Source organism: Vicia villosa, linkage group LG1 (genome assembly GCF_029867415.1).
Source record: "Vicia villosa cultivar HV-30 ecotype Madison, WI linkage group LG1, Vvil1.0, whole genome shotgun sequence".
Taxonomy (NCBI): Eukaryota; Viridiplantae; Streptophyta; class Magnoliopsida; order Fabales; family Fabaceae; genus Vicia; species Vicia villosa.
Window position 1 is genome coordinate 86,215,083 of NC_081180.1, and position 20,431 is coordinate 86,235,513.

Here is a 20,431-nt window from a genome sequence, read left to right on the forward strand (position 1 = left end):
CCCAACTTGAATTCAACCACACCATCATATGAATTCTCCCTACTTTCTAGGCAAGGTAAAAATTCATACCAAAAATGATGGTTGAGGGTTCAAGAAAACAAAGAATCAATCATCCATGCAAAAATGAGTACTAAACACTCATAGATAAGCATTTAGCAAAAACAACATGGACATTGACAAAAAGGCTCAAAAGGGTTAACAAATGATCACACACTCACAAGGTGAATTGACTATTTGGTTATGGTAGTTGTGCTCAAAATGAAACAAAATGCCTTGATCCTTTTCATGCTTTCATAAAATCAACATAAACAAAAGATTAAGCATAATAAAATCCAGTTAAAATAAAGATTGTGGCCTCCAGCATATGTAAACAATGGAAAGCTTCCTCACATTTATGGTTTGGGAACTAAAGTGATTCAATCAACAAGCAAGTAATGCAAAAGAATGAATGGTATGGTAATTGTACAAATGAAAAGTTTCCTAAACATGTTATGCTATAGAAAGCGATAAATGGGTACCTTGAATGATACAACTTCAAAAACAATATCCTACCATACATCCGCAAGTTGAAACACTCAAGCTTTGGAACATCACCTCAAAAATCTTCGAATCACCGACAAAATTCGAGTACAAACAACCACAAAAGAATTAGAAAAATAAAACTAGTATATATAACTAATTAGCCTTGGTGAGAGTGGGAAAAATAAGGGAACCAAGTGGAATAGGAACCCATTGGTACAAAGCAAGAAAACAAAATTTTACTGTCATCGCTTAGCGGAGCTGAGCTCGCTTAGCGGATGACAGAAAAACAAGAAAAATCAGAACTGCAATAGCTGCCCCAATTTTCTTCCACTTCACCCAAATACCTCTTAAACAGCAATATAAACAATATTTACAACCGTTGGGGGTGCCTCCCAACAAGCGCTTGTTTTACGTCGTTAGCTCGACGCCTTTATTGTTTCGGTGTTTGGAAAGTAGCTTCCTCCAATCATGCCATGGTGACGTCTCACCGCACAAGCCTAAAGAAAGTGTCCTAACCAACCACTCAACAAACGTTACGGGTACAAATATATACAATGATTAAACGAACATAAAAACAAAAGTATACAACTATATACACAAACAAACACATATGTACAAGTATGGAACAAATACAATTATTATCATACAAAAAGAGAAAATTGGTGAATGTTGGATTCATAAGTTAAAAAGTGAAGATTTGTAAGTAAAGAGCTAATCCGAGATCAACATGTTTCACCAACATTCACCAACAAAAGTATACTTGTATGTAACATATACAAGTAAAACTATATGGTGAACATAAACAAGTAAATATGTACAAGTAAGCATATACACGTGAAACTATACAATATATACGTTATATACAAAGCTCAAAACCACGAAAAATATTGCGATGCAATCACAACCATCCCCGGCAACGGTGCCATTTTGTTGAATGCAGTACAGGGCAAGCAACAGAAAAGATTTGGAAATATTGATCCGGGAATTACCGTCCTCAGAGATGGAGAGATGCCATTCAACCGTTTCTATGGTTTCGAGCTCGGGATTGAATGAGCAAAAAGTAAACAAAGATATAGACAGGAAAAGAATAAACACATTCTTAGAAGAGAAATAACTTATCAGGAATGTAAATATATTCACTCTTCACAAACATACACTTACCAACCCGTTATACTCAACCTACGATACTCATCTATGTCATCACGTATCTCTCACATAAGCGTCCATCTCTGGAGCACAAACGAGATCATCTCACAACTAAGGTTATCTCTAACGCAAAGTCACGAGAACATTCGTATTCTCGCGTCGGTGATCTCTCGCGCGCCGCTCAAACACGAAAGCATTAAGTACAGATACCCACAGTGAATGCTAGCTCTAAATCTATCTCTAGAGTTCAGAACCAACATATAATCATCCTAGATAAAGATTCAAGGAGTTTATCTCTAAAGCAACTCAAATCCCCAGCATAGAGCAAAAATCCAGGACAACATCAACACAAATTTGTAAAGCAAGTTAAATATAACATTATAATCGGTAAATATACATAAGATTCAAGTAAATATACAAAAGAACCCAACACAAAAGAAATACACAGAGAATAGAGAAGATAAACCAAACATCTCGCGGGTTGTCAGCTCCGGTTGATGAGAAATCCACCTCCGATCTTCCCAGTGCATGACCCGGTGTTGTTTTCTAAGCTAATCTTGATCTAAGAATGAAAATGATGGAGTTGGAACCAAAAACTCTCCAAAACCATACCCTAGAAATGTTACAAATGAAGAAATATAAACACAATTTCTGCTACGGCCGCTTAGCGGCCAAACCTCGCTGAGCGGACTACACGTATTACAAAAATATCTAGAACAGTAAACAGGGCTCCGCTTAGCGGCCAGAGCTGCCGCTTAGCGGCCAGGAAAATTGGTTCGCCCCTGGAAAGCGCGCTTACACGCCGCTGAGTGGCCCTTGCTGCACACAACTTCTTCCTTTGGCCTCCAAACTTGCTCCAAAATGCCTTTTAACCTCCTAATACTTCCCACAATGCATAAAACCTACAAAAAACATAAGAAAAGCTTATAAATACTATATAAAACAAATGAAAACTAAAGTATTTGAATATATACACAAAAGTGGGGATTTTATTACAAAATTAGAATGAATAGAATCGATAAGTGCCACAATTATATACTCAAAATAACAACATTTTGGCACTTATCATTGGTCGAAATAGAGTAGCAGTTGTATTTTATTTGTCTATATAAGTAGATGTAATTTTTCAGTTTCAAAGGTCGCAATTTGTTACATTGTAAAGAAACACTCAAAGTATCTGCAAGAGATAAATGAGCTATTTTCTGACATGTATGCATGCGTCCATCTTTAATTTTAAAGCAATTTCAATTTAATCTTTTACAAGCTTTCATTTTATTTTTGTTTAGTTATTTCATTCTACTTTGTTTTTGTGCATTTCATTGTTTCATCAATTCAAACACTACAATTCAAATACCATAACCTTTACCAACTTAACACGAAGTCTAGGATTTTGTAGTCGATCTTACAAGTTGAAGGATAGAAAAACACTTAGAAAGGGGGGGATTGAATAAGTGTGACTTTAAATCTTGGACGATAAAAATAAATTGCACAATTATTTTTATCCTGGTTCGCTGTTAACGAAGCTACTCCAGTCCACCCCCGCAGAGATGATTTACCTCAACCTGAGGATTTAATCCACTAATCGCACGGATTACAATGGTTTTCCACTTAGTCCGCAACTAAGTCTTCCAGAGTCTTCTGATCACACACTGATCACTCCAGGAACAACTGCTTAGATACCCTCTAAGACTTTTCTAGAGTCTACTGATCAACACGATCACTCTAGGCTTAGTTCACTCCTAAGACTTCCCTAGAGTATTCTGATCAACACGATCACTCTAGTTACAACCTGCTCAGCCAACTGCTAAGACTTCCTAGAGTATACTGATCACACGATCACTCTAGTTCCTTACAACTTAATGTAATCTATTCAAGAGTTTACAAATGCTTCTTAAAAGCGATAATCACAACTGTGATATTTCTCTTAACGTTTAAGCTTAATCTCACTAAAATATTACAACAGCAATGTAGTGAGTTGATGAAGATTCTGAGCTTTGATTGAATAGTGTTTCAGCAAGTTTATTTTCGTTCAGAGTTGTTAAGAATTGGTGACCTTGCTTCTCATCAGAACTTCATATTTATAGGCGTTGAGAAGATGACCGTTGAATGCATTTAATGCTTTGCGTGTTCCGTACAGCATTGCATTTAATGTTATACGCTTTTGTCAACTACCTCGAGCCTTGTTCACGCTGTGTCTACTGACGTAGCCTTTAGTAGCTTTTAACGTTCCTTTTGTCAGTCAGCGTAGTCTGCCACCTGTACTTCCTTCTGATCTGATGTTTGTGAATACGACGTTTGAATATCATCAGAGTCAAAACAGCTTGGTGCATAGCATCTTCTGATCTTCTGATCTTGAAGTGCTTCTGTTGCGTGATACCATCTTCTGATCTTCAGTGCTTCTGATCTCATGTTCTTCTGATGCTTCCATAGACCCATGTTCTGATTCTGCTTCGACCATCTTCTGATGTCTTGCCAGACCATGTTCTGATGTTGCATGCTGAACCATTTGAGATACAACTTCTGAGCGCTGAATTATGCGTACTCTTTATATATTTCCTGAAAGGGAAATTGCATTGGATTAGAGTACCATATTATCTTAAGCAAAATTCATATTATTGTTATCATCAAAACTAAGATAATTGATAAGAACAAATCTTGTTCTAACAATCTCCCCCTTTTTGATGATGACAAAAACATATATAAATGATATGAATTTGCGATCAGAAAGAGTAGACGGCAAAAGACAAATTACACAGCTATAGCATAAGCATATGAATATGTCTCCCCCTGAGATTAACAATCTCCCCCTGAGATAAATAATCTCCCCCTGAAATAAATACTCGAAGAACTTTGATAAAAGACTTCCCTGATTATTTCGGTAGAGACGATCATATAAGCTTCTGCCTTCAGAGAATTCATAGCTTCTGACTTCTGCTTCCATTGGACAGCTTCAGAACTTGAATTTCTTTAGATCCTTAGAACACTCACAGCTTCTGATTCCTGCTTCCATCGTGGACAGCTTCAGAACTTGAATTTCTTTGATCTTCAGAACATTCACAGCTTCTGACTTCTGCTTCCATTCAGGACAGCTTCAGAACTTGAATTTTCTGGATCTTTTAGAACATTCACATCTTCTGATTTCTGCTTCCCTCGGATAGCTTCAGAACTTTGAATGTCTACCAACATCACTTCATGCTAGATTTGTATCAGAACATTGTTGAATGTACCAGAGCATCATCAGAGCATCTCTACATCCTGAAATGTTACAGAACAAAAACTAAACGACAAAAGTCAGCATGAACGAGTTAGAACATAAAATGTATGTTTGAACACATTATATGTATCAGAGCCATATAGGCTGAAATAATGTATCAGAGCAAATAATGTATCAGAGCCATAACATTATATGTATCAGAGCAAATAGAATTTTGTCAGAACAGGATAGACAATGATATTCAAATTCTATTATCAGTGCTTCTGATTCATTCTTCTTTCTTGCTTCTGATCTCTGAAGCTTGACAGCACTCAGCTTGCTTCAGTTTCCATGGTTTTGCTTCAGTTTCCATGGTTTCCATGGTTCTGAAGATTCACTTCACTTCTCTGTACCTGCAAAACACTCAAACCATGTAGAACTTGCAGTTCTTGTTAGTGAATGTGTGGGAGCCTTTACCCAGCAACTGATAGATTAATCAAATCATTTATCATTTATCTTCTCCCCCTTTTTGTCATAACATCAAAAAGAAAATTTAAAAAGATTCAGATGTATAAAACGACAAATAGAATCACTGGAATGTAAATCAAAGAAACTTTTTCATTGATAATCAAAAAGGTTTACAAGACAGGAATGCAGGAAAACAGATGCAACAAGAAAAGGAAACTACAAAGACCAAATCCTAAGATCCTAGCCTACGCAAAATCCGCGCCAGAACATCATGAATCCCGTCAGTGCTTGTAGCTTGCCTTGTCATGAAGGAACGAAACTCAGCATTGGCTGCTTCTTGCGCGTCCAAACGAGAAGCCAGCATAGCTTGATTCTGATGAAGAGTTTCCAAGGTCTCCATCAGAGCTGAGGTTTCACCAGAAGAAGAAGCACCAGTATTTCTGCCCAGAGGGACAGCAATCTCAGCAGGGTGATCTTCTGGAAGATCTTCAGCTTGTGCATCTCCCATTTCCTCATCTGAGTCTGACTCAGAAGGAGCCTTGGCATATTCTGGTTCAGGCAGATCAGAAGTTCCATCTTCCAATGCTTGAAGAATAGCTGCTAGGTTTGTTGGAGGAGTAGGACTAGCAACTTCAGCACGATAAACCACTACTGGAAAGACCATGAGAGGTGCTTTTTCAGAAGGGTTCATTCTGAACCAGTTGAACAGCCACTGAAAGTCTCCAGTCAGCACAGGAAACCAGAGCACAGAAGACCGGGGTTTCCACACCACGATATCTCTGCAGAGATTTTCTTCTTCCAACTCATCTGCAGGTATCTTCTCTTCAAGAACGCTTCTGTTCCTGATGAGACAGTGGTGGCTGCTCTCACCAACTTCCAACCGGAGACCATGAACACCAGGAGCTTCAGACATAATCCTTCTCTGAGTGTCTGTAGCCTTATCCAGAAAATCCTGACGAAAGGTATTCCAGAGGTTGTTTGTAGCATACTCATCCAGATGATTAAGGTGAGCAGCACCTAGAATCTCCAACCAGCCATTTACATCAGCATGTAAAAGCTCCAGATATGTTTGAGTGGTAGGGGTTGGAGGGTTGACAGTGAACCTTGAGTTGGGAAGAACAACACTATAGGGATTAGGTGTTCTGGTGGGAAAAGGGTATGAGAGGGATGAAGAAATATCTGATGGAGGGGTTAAAGGAGAGGAGATATCAGATGGTGAAGAAGGTGGTTCCGAGAGGATGAATGAGGAGGAAGAGGTGGTGGAGGTCTTTGAAGAGGGAGGTGATTGACGGGAACCGTCAAGGGGTTGATACACTTTGAGAGGGTCATAGGAGATCCTAACTCTTTTAGGTTTGGTTTCTGGTTCAGCAGATGCCTTTCTCTTTTGTTTCCTATCATTGTCTTGATTCCCAGAGCTTGACGATGGATTCATGATGAATTTTCAGATATTGGAAACTGCTAGGGTTTATGATATGAAAAGAGAGAGATGAAAAAGAAACCGAATGCAGAGAGAGAGAAATATGAGAGGGAAAAGAAACGTTTGAAGAGTATATAAAAAAAAACTGAAAGAGAGTAAATGATGAAAAGCATTTAATGTTACGTGACATGAGGAGAGATAATAATGACAAAAGACGTGATTTGCACAGTTACCTAAGTAGACGTCCCCTCAACTGCACGCACGCTTGTCCAGGAATAGTGAACACGTGTTTACCATTTGGATAGCCAGTTACAGTCATACGTAAGAATTTCTCATCTTCTCATTCTGAGCTTATTTCTGAAGACCCAATTTGTGCCGATTATATTGAATCCATCTGGTTTAGGAACAAGATCCCAAACATCATTCCTTGTAAACTGATTCAGTTCTTCTTGCATAGCAATTATCCAGTCTGGATCTTCTAGAGCATGATCAACAGAAGTTGGCTCGATCAAAGATACAAGACCTAATTGACAGTCTGCATTGTTCTTAAGGAATGCTCTTGTTCTGATTGGATCATCCTTCTTTCCAAGAATGACATCTTCTGAATGACCAGAGATAAGTCTGGATGATCTTCTGACAGATGGTTCTTCAGAAATACTTAGATCCTCCAGAGAAGCTGATACTTGATCTTCTGGTTCTTTGCTTCTGAGGAGCTCTGCTTCTGATGCGTTGCTTCTTGGCTCAACAACTTCTGATATATCAATATCACAATCTGCAAAATTATCAAACTGCTTTGGTTTTTCAGAACCAAGCTTATCATCAAACCTGATATTGATTGATTCTTCTACAACCAATGTTTCAGTATTGTATACTCTGTAGCCTTTTGAGCGTTCAGAATATCCAAGAAGGAAACACTTTTGAGCTTTGGAATCAAACTTACCAAGATGATCTTTAGTGTTCAGAATAAAGCATACACATCCAAAAGGATGGAAATATGAAATGTTGGGCTTTCTATTCTTCCACAATTCATAAGGAGTCTTATTTAGAATAGGTCTGATAGAGATTCTATTCTGAATATAGCATGCAGTGTTTATTGCTTCTGCCCAGAAATGCTTAGCCATATTGGTTTCATTGATCATGGTTCTGGCCATTTCTTGCAGAGTCCTATTCTTTCGTTCTACAACCCCATTTTGCTGTGGAGTTCTAGGACAAGAGAAATCATGGGCAATACCATTCTCTTTGAAGAATTCTTCAAAGGATCCGTTCTCAAATTCACCACCATGATCACTTCTGACCTTTATGATTTTACACTCTTTTTCAGATTGAATCTGAATGCAGAAGTCAAAGAACACTGAATGAGTCTCATCCTTGTGTTTTAAGAATTTTACCCAAGTCCAGCGGCTATAATCATCTACGATGACTAATCCATATTTCTTTCCTCTGACAGATGCTGTTTTGACTGGTCCAAACAGATCAATGTGCAAGAGTTCTAATGGCCTTGAGGTAGAAACAACATTCTTAGACTTGAATGCAGGTTTGGAGAACTTGCCCTTCTGACATGCTTCACAAAGAGCATCTGATTTGAATTTCAGATTAGGGAGTCCTCTGACCAGATTCAGTTTGTTAATCTGAGAAATCTTTCTCAAACTAGCATGACCTAATCTTCTGTGCCAGACCCACTGCTCTTCAGAAACAGACATAAGACAGGTCACCTTCTGACTCATAAGATCTTGCAGATCTGTCTTATAAATGTTGTTCTTCCTCTTGCCTGTAAATAGGATTGAGCCATCCTTCTGATTTACAGCCTTGCAAGACTTTTGATTAAAGATTATATCATAACCATTGTCACTCAATTGACTGATAGATAAGAGGTTATGAGTTAATCCTTCTACAAGAAGTACATTAGAAATGGAAGGAGAGTTACCAGACTTTATAGTTCCAGAGCCAATTATCTTGCCCTTCTGATCTCCTCCAAACTTGACTTCTCCTCCAGACTTAAGCACCAGGTCTTGGAACATAGACCTTCTTCCTGTCATGTGTCGTGAGCATCCAGAGTCCAGGTACCATGACATGTTGTGCTTTGTCCTTCTTGCAGCCAAGGATATCTGCAATAGGAATAATCTTATCCTTAGGTACCCACATTTTCTTGGGTCCTTTCTTGTTAGATTTTCTCAAGTTCTGATTGAACTTGGGTTTAACAGTATAAGCAATAGGAGGAACAGCATGATAATTTTTAATGTGAGTTTCATGATATTTCCTAGGTTGTGTCACATGCTTCTTGGTGTGTGTTATGTGAAAACTTTGAGCATGTGAAGTGTGCCTGATATCATGAGAGTGGCCATACTTGAACTGATCATACAATGGCTTGTATGTAATTTTCATTTCATCAACAGGTTCAAGTTTGTATGGGGTTTCACCCTCAAAACCAATGCCAACTCTTTTGTTTCCAGATACGGCATATATCATAGAAGCTAGCTGACTTCTGCCAATACTTCTAGATAAGAACTTCCTGAAACTTAAATCATATTCTTTCAGAATATGGTTTAGACTAGGAGTGGATTTCTCTGAATCAGAAGGAGATCCAACATTATTGGATAATTTTAAAAGTTTTTCTTTTAATTCAGAATTCTCCAACTCAAGCTTCTTTGTTTCAAATTCAAATTGCTTTTTCAGCTTTTTGTATTTGAGACTAATCTGAGACTTGAGTTCCAGAAGTTCAGTTAGACCGGAAACTAGCTCATCTCTAGTAAGTTCAGAAAATACCTCTTCAGAATCTGATTCTGATGTAGATTCTGATCCGTCATCTTCTGTCGCCATCAGCGCACAGTTAGCCTGCTCATCTTCTGAATCATCTTCTGACTCATCCCAGGTTGCCATAAGACCTTTCTTCTTATGAAACTTTTTCTTGGGACTTTCCTTCTGAAGATTTGGACATTCATTCTTGTAGTGTCCAGGCTCATTGCATTCATAGCACATGACCTTCTTCTTGTCAAATCTTCTTTCATCAGAAGATTCTCCACGTTCAAATTTCCTTGAACTTCTGAAGCCTCTGAACTTCCTTTGCTTGGTCTTCCAGAGTTGATTTAGCCTTCTGGAGATCAGGGACAGTTCATCTTCTTCTTCAGATTCTGATTCTTCAGGATCTTCTTCTCTGGCCTGAAAAGCGTTAGTGCATTTCTTGATATTTGATTTTAATGCAATAGACTTACCTTTCTTTTGAGGCTCATTTGCGTCCAGCTCTATTTCATGACTTCTCAAGGCGCTGATAAGCTCTTCCAGAGAAACTTCATTCAGATTCTTTGCAATCTTGAATGCAGTCACCATAGGACCCCATCTTCTGGGTAAGCTTCTGATGATCTTCTTTACGTGATCAGCCTTGGTGTATCCCTTGTCAAGAACTCTCAATCCAGCAGTGAGAGTTTGAAATCTTGAAAACATCTTTTCAATGTCTTCATCATCCTCCATCTTGAAGGCTTCATACTTCTGGATTAAGGCTAGAGCTTTAGTCTCCTTGACTTGAGCATTTCCTTCATGAGTCATTTTCAAGGACTCATATATGTCATAGGCCGTTTCCCTGTTAGATATCTTCTCATACTCAGCATGAGAGATAGCATTCAGCAAAACAGTTCTACATTTATGATGATTCCTGAAAAGCTTCTTTTGATCATCATTCATTTCTTGCCTTGACAGCTTCACGCCACTGGCATTTACTGGATGTTTGTAACCATCCATTAGAAGATCCCATAGATCACCATCTAGACCCAGAAAGTAACTTTCCAGTTTATCTTTCCAGTATTCAAAGTTTTCACCATCAAATACCGGCGGTCTAGTATAACCATTGTTACCGTTGTATTGCTCAGCAGAGCCAGATGTAGATGCAGGTGTAGATGTAGACTTTTCACTTTCATCAACCATCTTTTAAATGAAGCGTTTTTCTCTTCCTGAATCTTTTCTAAACACGGTTAAGTGCTTGCACCTTAGAACCGACGCTCTGATGCCAATTGAAGGATAGAAAAACACTTAGAAAGGGGGGGATTGAATAAGTGTGACTTTAAATCTTGGACGATAAAAATAAATTGCACAATTATTTTTATCCTGGTTCGCTGTTAACGAAGCTACTCCAGTCCACCCCCGCAGAGATGATTTACCTCAACCTGAGGATTTAATCCACTAATCGCACGGATTACAATGGTTTTCCACTTAGTCCGCAACTAAGTCTTCCAGAGTCTTCTGATCACACACTGATCACTCCAGGAACAACTGCTTAGATACCCTCTAAGACTTTTCTAGAGTCTACTGATCAACACGATCACTCTAGGCTTAGTTCACTCCTAAGACTTCCCTAGAGTATTCTGATCAACACGATCACTCTAGTTACAACCTGCTCAGCCAACTGCTAAGACTTCCTAGAGTATACTGATCACACGATCACTCTAGTTCCTTACAACTTAATGTAATCTATTCAAGAGTTTACAAATGCTTCTTAAAAGCGATAATCACAACTGTGATATTTCTCTTAACGTTTAAGCTTAATCTCACTAAAATATTACAACAGCAATGTAGTGAGTTGATGAAGATTCTGAGCTTTGATTGAATAGTGTTTCAGCAAGTTTATTTTCGTTCAGAGTTGTTAAGAATTGGTGACCTTGCTTCTCATCAGAACTTCATATTTATAGGCGTTGAGAAGATGACCGTTGAATGCATTTAATGCTTTGCGTGTTCCGTACAGCATTGCATTTAATGTTATACGCTTTTGTCAACTACCTCGAGCCTTGTTCACGCTGTGTCTACTGACGTAGCCTTTAGTAGCTTTTAACGTTCCTTTTGTCAGTCAGCGTAGTCTGCCACCTGTACTTCCTTCTGATCTGATGTTTGTGAATACGACGTTTGAATATCATCAGAGTCAAAACAGCTTGGTGCATAGCATCTTCTGATCTTCTGATCTTGAAGTGCTTCTGTTGCGTGATACCATCTTCTGATCTTCAGTGCTTCTGATCTCATGTTCTTCTGATGCTTCCATAGACCCATGTTCTGATTCTGCTTCGACCATCTTCTGATGTCTTGCCAGACCATGTTCTGATGTTGCATGCTGAACCATTTGAGATACAACTTCTGAGCGCTGAATTATGCGTACTCTTTATATATTTCCTGAAAGGGAAATTGCATTGGATTAGAGTACCATATTATCTTAAGCAAAATTCATATTATTGTTATCATCAAAACTAAGATAATTGATAAGAACAAATCTTGTTCTAACACAAGTAACCTTCAAATAAGAGGCAAGAGATTGTTTGCCAAAAATATGTGCACACAGAGAAATCATATCGTTGAAGTTAACAAATGTGATATATCATTATTTTTCCATAGGTCGACGCGTGACTAACCCACCGCGACCTCTAGAGGGGTGGCTGCCAAAGAAGAGTAGACTGTTATTGTTATTTTGGTCACTTTTCCACTTTCCTTTTGTGTATGTTTTGTGTTGTGGGATTTTGATTGTTGTGGTCGCACGGGCCTGGCGTTTGCAAGAGCACACCTCAGTCTTTGTGTTGGGCATCTATTTCTTCGGTCGTGCCCCAGACTTGTCGCTACCTTACACAGTCACAAAGAAATGAACATTTCAGAACTTGCAGTATTTCATTAATAATTGGGAATTAATCCTACATTAAAGAAAGATGATTATATAAAAATAGCGTCAAAAGCGAGATATATAAAAACATAACTAGGTGAACCGGCCACCGCTTATTCTTCTTGTTTTGTTTCTCGTTAGATCAGTCACTTTTGAAAAGCATGACGATCATGTCTCTGAGCTGGCCGGTTAGGGATGCCACGTTGATTTCGATCGCCTTGCCTTATACTTGGTCTTTATGGAGTGCTAGATATATCCTTTTCACCCTTTTGAGATCAACATTTATTCTGACTGACTCTCCTTGAAGATTATGGTATTTGAGCTTGATATGGACCGTTGAGGCCACAATGTCTAAAGTGGCTGCAAAGGGCCTTCCGACATTGCAATTTTAAATACTTTTGCAATGGACCACGAAGATATGTGAACTCACTATTAACTCGATGTATCCCCATGGATGGGTTATCATGTCATTGAACGTTAGCAAATCAGAGCCTTCATACGACCATAAGCTTCCCCTTTCAAGACCCATCTTCTCGAATAGTTCATAATACACGATGTTGCATGAGCTACAACCGATAATTAGTATTCGAGAGAGATCAAAATGTCCAATCGTAGTTGTTATAAGTAGAGGGAAGATTTCATTAGGGGTTCCCCCAACTTTCTCATAGTTCGAGAAACCATGCATTAACCGATCATGGGTTTTGGTTTATGTACCTTTGTCATTCTTATGGATGGTCAGCATCTCGTCAATCTTTCTTTTCCCGAGGTGTCCTTTCCAGTGATATCAAAACTATATTGGTGTTTCCACTTGCTACCCTAATTATCCTCACCGATGGTCCCTGCATTCATGGTTTTTAGGGGGATTTACTCTTGGGAGAATCTTCTCCTTCTCTCTCCCATTTTCCTCCTTTCACTTATTCGGGCAACCAGTCTCTTTTTAAGAACCCCGCATTAGCATCTTTTAGCTGTATGCATTCATTGATGTTGTGGTCGTGGCCTTTGTGGAAGCGATAATATTTTGTCTTGGGTGGTTCCGCATAAATTTATATTTATGGGTAGTTCTACCTTTGAATTTTCCTAAGTTGATTCTCTTTCAATCTTGCTCAACTCGGTAAACTCTTCCATCCTATTTGTTCCATTCGGGATCCATAAATAAAGGATTTAAATCCACGAAGAAACAAGAAATGATGATATGATGATGGTCTTGAACGGTGGCTCTGATCTCCTTTACAGCGATGCGGGGTGGACCTGTATGGTTAGCACTCAAACATCCAAGTAAGTTAAAGATTCAAGAAGAGTGATAGAGGGACAAGTGCATTTAATGTGGTTCTATCATTGAGACGCTTCATCATCCATTCCTAACACGTGTGGTAACGTGACCAAATATGGAGTGGTGTAGTTCATAAAGTGCTTGGGTGCACTTGAGTTTGGAGTGTTTCCATTGGTGGAATTGTAGTCGTTGATCTTTTTATTTCTATTTGTAGTCAGTCTTGATCCTTCGTCTGTCAATGCTTATAAATAGAATAGTTGAATATTTAGGAGTTTTATGTAACCTTTTAACCTTCAATATTTCATTCACTCTTTTAAAGAATATCATTATGAGCGATTCTAAATTTTGCATACAGCTTCCACCTTCTTCATTTCCTCCCACTTCATCAATCTCTTTAATCAAGTATTCCTCTACTTCAAGCTTTATTTTCAACATTTCATGATTTTAGTTAGGATGAGTCTTGACATCGTTGATTTTGTGAGTGAATATGACGGGGAAACTTCATCTAGGTCATCCTATGATTCCCATCATCCTTCAAATGGTAGTGATTATGTAGGGTCATAAATTATATCAATATATGAAGATTCTATGTTAGAGAGGATGTCCTAGGCTTCCTTGGAGGAATATACCTCTTCCAAGGTTATCGCACGCCCTTATACTGAATGTTCATGGGGGAATTAGTCGTTCTGAAATCCATGCCCCCTCTTGTTTTATCGGAAGATGGGGTACATACCAATTCTTAAAGGAGGGAAGGCACTAAAGATTTCTATCAAGTTCTTACGAGAGCTGAAGGTCGTGAGCGTAGGAACACTGAGGTGTTAAAACACTTAAAATGTTGCACAGAGCCTCCAAATTGTCGGGGACAACCCTAATCACCTTAGCAAGAATATGAACAACCATATTTGTTCATTGTCTAACAAATTTATCACAAAATTTGTAGTAAAAGATAAGACATCAAATATCGAACAACTAAAGAGCTAATTTCATGGAAGTTCCAGTGTGGGTTGATACCCGACCCACAAGAATGTGGAACATCTAAAGTCGGCATACTCAACTTGAATTGAGGATTTGTTGGTGTTACAATAGGCTTTGAGTTTGACACCAAATGTTGGGAATCTTCTTTAGTTATGTCTCTTGAGATAAGCATAGTCTCGACTGCTTTCTATCTCTTCGGATGTCAATCCGAAGAATCCTGGTGAAACCTCCCAGAATCCTTCATGTGGAACTCTAATCGAGTTATGCCTTCACCTTCATAATATCCTCGACACTGTTGCTTGGTATGAGAATGTCATCCACATAAAAGCAAAAAAATTACAACTGAACTTAATTCCAGATTAAAATCTGAAGTAAACACAATGATTGAATGGCTCGTAGTGAAACCTATGTGTTTCATGAACTTGTTGAATCTCCTATTCCCTTGTCAGGGAGATTGTTTCAGACCATATAACAACATATTCAACTTGCAGACATAATCTTCCTTTCTTCTTTCTGCATACCCTTCAGGTTGCTTCATCAAGATTATTTCATCTATATCACTATATAGGAAGGTTGTCTTCACATCCATTTGTTCAAGTTCTAGGTCAAACTTTTCCACCATGGCTAACAATATTCTAATGGATCTATGATTAACAACAGATGAGAACACATCATTGAAGTTGACTTCTTCTTTCTGAGTGAACCCCGTAGCAACCAACCTTGACTTAAATCTCTTCGATATCACTCCTTTGATTCCTTCCTTAACCTTGAAAATCGACTTACAGTTGACTAACCTGGCCCTTGCAAGTTTTTCGATCAGCTCCCAAGTGTTATGATTGATAAGTGCCAAAATGTCATTATTTTGAGTATATATTTGTGGCACTTATCGATTCTATTCTTTTAGTTTTTATAATGAAATCTCAACTTTTGTGTATATATACATTCACTTGAGTTTTGATTCATTTTATGTACCATTTGACCTTTTTCATTTGTTTTATAGGTATTGATGCATATCGGAGCCTCGAGGAATAAAGTGTCGAAGGCACGACTTTGATTATGCAGTTTTTAAGCAATAAAATGGAAATTATGTAGAAGCTCTCTAAGCCAAGTTCAAGCACACTTACATAAACGTAAAATAGAGAAGAAAATTTTTCTAAGCACACTGAGTCAGGATCTCGCTGAGCCAAGTCCACTATACCAGATATTTTTGACAGCTCACTAAGCCAGCCTGCGAAAATTTTTCTTTATATTCTTTTATTTGTAACATAGTTAGGTTATGGGGTTTTGAGGATTTTTGCTCCCAAACTTCATCACTCTCATTCTTAGGTTAGATTAGGTTAGAAAACAACTAAGGAACTTGCATTTGGATGATTGGAGGAGGATTGATTGTTGAACAGAGCTAACAAACTGGGAGATTTCCGGTTTATTTATCTTCCTCTTTGTGTCTTATCTTATAGTTGGATTTTGTGTATGTGTTTACTTTGAACTCATGCATATTTTTCGCCAATGGCGTTATATAAAACCTGCTTTACAAATCTGTGTTGATTGTTGTCTTAGATTTTTGCTCTGTGCTCGGGATTTGGGTTGCTTTGGAGATAAACTTCTTGAATCCTTATCTAGGATAATTATCTATAGTTTTTGAACTCTAGAGATAGATTTAGAGCTAATAATCTTTATGGTTGTCAAAGCTTAATTCTTATGTGTTGGTTGTGTCGGTTGAGAGATTATCGATACGATTGATATGGATGTCTATTGTGTTGTTGAGGTTAGCTGGGAGATCGTCGCCGAGATTATATAGTAGTTCTCTCTACTTTGGGTTAGAAATGACTTAGGGTGTGAGTGATGTCAGATGACATTGACGAGTATTGTAGGTTGAATATAACTGGTTGATAAGTTTAAGTTTGTAAGAAGTAGATTGTCTGTAGCGCTTGATAAATCTTATCTTTCCGAAGAATGAATTCTTTTGTGTTGATATTTACTTTTCCGTTTTTATACTTTTGTTCATTCAAACCCGAGTTCGAAACCATAGAAATCGTTGAATGGAATTCTACACCATTCTCTGTGGACACGATAATTTTCGAATAAATATTTCCAAATCTTTTGTTGTTTGCCGCTATGCTTGCTTCAACAATTGTCATGAAGAGATTTCATCTCATCATCTACAACTTTCAGCAATTCAGTCTTATTTCAACTGTTCATAGCTTCCTTGTAGTCTCTAGGTTCAATTCGTCAAGAATCTCATTTGCAGAGATTAAGGAAAAAGTTATGAGATCTGCATAACCAAGTCTTTGAGGTGACTTGATGACTCTTCTCAAATTGTATCTTGCAAGCAGGTAGTCATTATAAGTCTCCTCATCTTCATTAGCAACTTGTGCTTCTTCTTCGATTTTATCTAGGTTATGCAATTCAGCATCCTTATGCTCTACCTCAACATAAATTTCTTCTTGTTCCTGCTCTTCTTCATAGATATTTGCATTTCGACCAACGCCATCAATTTTCTTGAACGTCATTTATGCTTCATTGAATACTACTCATGAATTGTGATATACCTCCTATGATCTGGTTCTAGGAACCACATCCTATAAGCTTTAACTCCTTCAAGATACCCAAGAAACATGCATCTTAGAGCTATAGGTTTTACTTTGTCTTGCCTAAAGCATAGGCTACACAACCAAATAATCTAAGTCTCTCGAGATTAGATGGATTTCCAGACCAGACTTCTTCAGGTGTTTTCATCCCCAAGGAAGTCGAGGAACACCTATTTATCAAGTATGTTGCAGTCACTGCAACCTCAGCCCAAAACACCTTCTTCAATCTTACACTAACCAACATGCATCTAACCCTTTCTAGGATAGTTCGGTTGAATCTTTTAGACATGCCATTTTGCAGAGGAGTGCCCGCTACAATCTTGTGCCTTACAATACTAAGCGTAGCACAACAGTTTTCAAAAGCTTCATTCCAGAACTCAAGGACATTATCGGTCCTCAACTTCTTGACCTTCCTGCCAGTTTGATTTTCGACCAGAGTATTCCAACTTTTTGAAAATCTCAAAGGTTTCATCCTTAGTCTTTAGAGTGAATATCAATAACTACCTTGAATAATCAACAACTATGTAAAGAAAATAACTTGCACCTGAGTGTGAGGGATTTCTTGCAGCCCCCCAAAGAACAACATGAATGTAATCAAGGGATCCATGTGATCATTGTTTGATTTTGTTGAACTTTACTCTGCAGGTTTTACCAAACACATAAGGTTCAAAGAACTATAGCTTTTCGACCTTATTACCACCTAGCAGATTTTGTTTCCCCAATTCGACCACATCTTCACTAACATGGCCCAATCTCATGTGCCATAGTTCTGTCTTTGACAAGGGTTTTGTGGATGTAATATATGTCGAACCACTTACAACCTCAGCCTCCAGGGTATACTAGTCTTACCTATTGACGCCTCTCAAGACTTCCTTTCACCCTTTTACGACTTTTAGGATATCGTACTCTCCTCTAAAAACATGTCCTTTCTTGTCAAATTTACCAAGAGAAATTAAATTTCTCTTAAGATCAGGTACATACCTGACATGAGTCAAGAGCTTTATTGACTTATCATGGAGCTTGAATCTCACAGATCCAATACCTGTAATCAGACTTTGTTGTTTCCCAGCATCACTGATTCACCATCTTGATCACATAATTCCTCAAGCACGTCTTTGTTTGGAGTCATGTGCCTAGTTCAACTTGAATCCATAATCTAGTCCTTGCTAAAGTTGTCTCTTGAAACCATTAAAATATTAGATGATTCATAATCATCTTCCATAATAGATGTGTTGCGATTATCCTTACCTCCATGATTATTTAGACGTTCAGGACACACCTTTCTTGTGTGAGCCTCATTCTTAGAGTGGTAAATCTTAATTGCAAGAGCATCACCCCCATAAGACCTATGTTGACTTTTACCATTCTTCTTCTTCAAAATCTACCATCTTTATTTGAAACTTTTCCCTCAACGGACAATCCTTCAGCAAGAAACAATGGTTTGTGCTCCTTTCATTTGTTCAAATCCTTATATTATAAGCTTAGTTGAACTTTTTCAAAGGTCGTGGATTCTCTTCCATACAGGAGAATTTCTTTGAAATGAGCCTGTGATTTAGGTCCTGCACACAGTAGCAGCATGCTTGATCTTCATCACTAATGATAACATCGATATTCTCCAAATAAAAAATCAGCTTGTTGAACCTATCCAACTGATCAATCAAGACTTCATCTTCATTAATCTTGAATGAATTCAGAGCTTGTTTCAAGTAGAGACGATTTACCAAGGATTTGCTCATGTACATACCTTCAAGTTTCAACCACACACCAGCGACCGTTTTCTCCTTCGAGACTTACCGGAGAACCGTATCACCAAGGCTCAATACGATGACATTATGAGCCTTCCTGATCATTGTCGCCTTCTCCTTCTCTGTTAGGGCAACATCCATGACTTCGACTCCTTTAACCGCTTCTAACAAACCTTGTTGAACAAGAATGTATCGCATCTTTAAGTGCCATAATCCGAAATCATTGACTCCAATGAATTTCTCCATCTCAAACTTCGTTGACGGCATCTTGATCCACGCTCGCCGCACCAGGAACGAAGCACCGCTTTGAGATAGAGAGGTTTTTTTGAACAAACACAAGCAACCATTCAATTCATGATGATATAGAATAGAGGGAGAGGGAGAGAGGGATATATATATATATATATGGCATATCATATGAGAATGATATATTTATATGAGAACGTGAAAATGAATCTGAACCATTGGATTTTAAAATAAATGGTGGAGATTATGGGTGAATCTTTTTTTCTCCCATAATCTCCACCATTTATTTTAAAATCCAATGGTTCAGATTCATTCTCACATTCTCATATAAATATGACATTCTCATATGATATGCCCTATATATGAGGGCATATCATATGAGAATGCCATCTTTATATGAGAATGTGAGAATGAATCTGAACCATTGGATTTTAAAATAAATGGTGGAGATTATGTGTGAATATTTTTTTCTCTCTCCTCCATCATTAAAATAAAAGATTGAAGAGAGATAAAAAAAGATCTACATATAATCTCCACCATTTATTTTAAAATCCAATGGTTTAGATTCATTCTCACATTCTCATATAAAGAAGGCATTCTCATATGATATGCCCTATATATATATATATATATATATATATATATATATATATATATATATATATATATATATATATATATATATATATATATATATATATATATATATATATATATATATATATATATATATATATATATATATATATATATATATATATATATATATATATATATATATATATATATATATATATATATATATATATATATATATATATATATATATATAGGGGATGTATCAAGTAGGAGAAATTATTAAATAAGAGATAAGAGGATTCAATCCAAACCATTGGATTAATCAAGAGAGAGAAATTAAATTAATTATTAAAATATTAATATAATAATTATTTCTCTCTCTTGATTAATCTAATGGTTAACATTGAATCCTCTTATTTCTTATTTAAAAACCCTCATACTTGATACATTTCCTATATATATATATATATATATATATATATATATATATATATATATATATATATATATATATATATATATATATATATATATATATATATATATATATATATATATATATATATATATATATATATATATGGGGACGACTCAAGTGAGAACACTTAGTTATTATGAGAAATGAGAACAATCAATCATGACCATTAACAAATAAA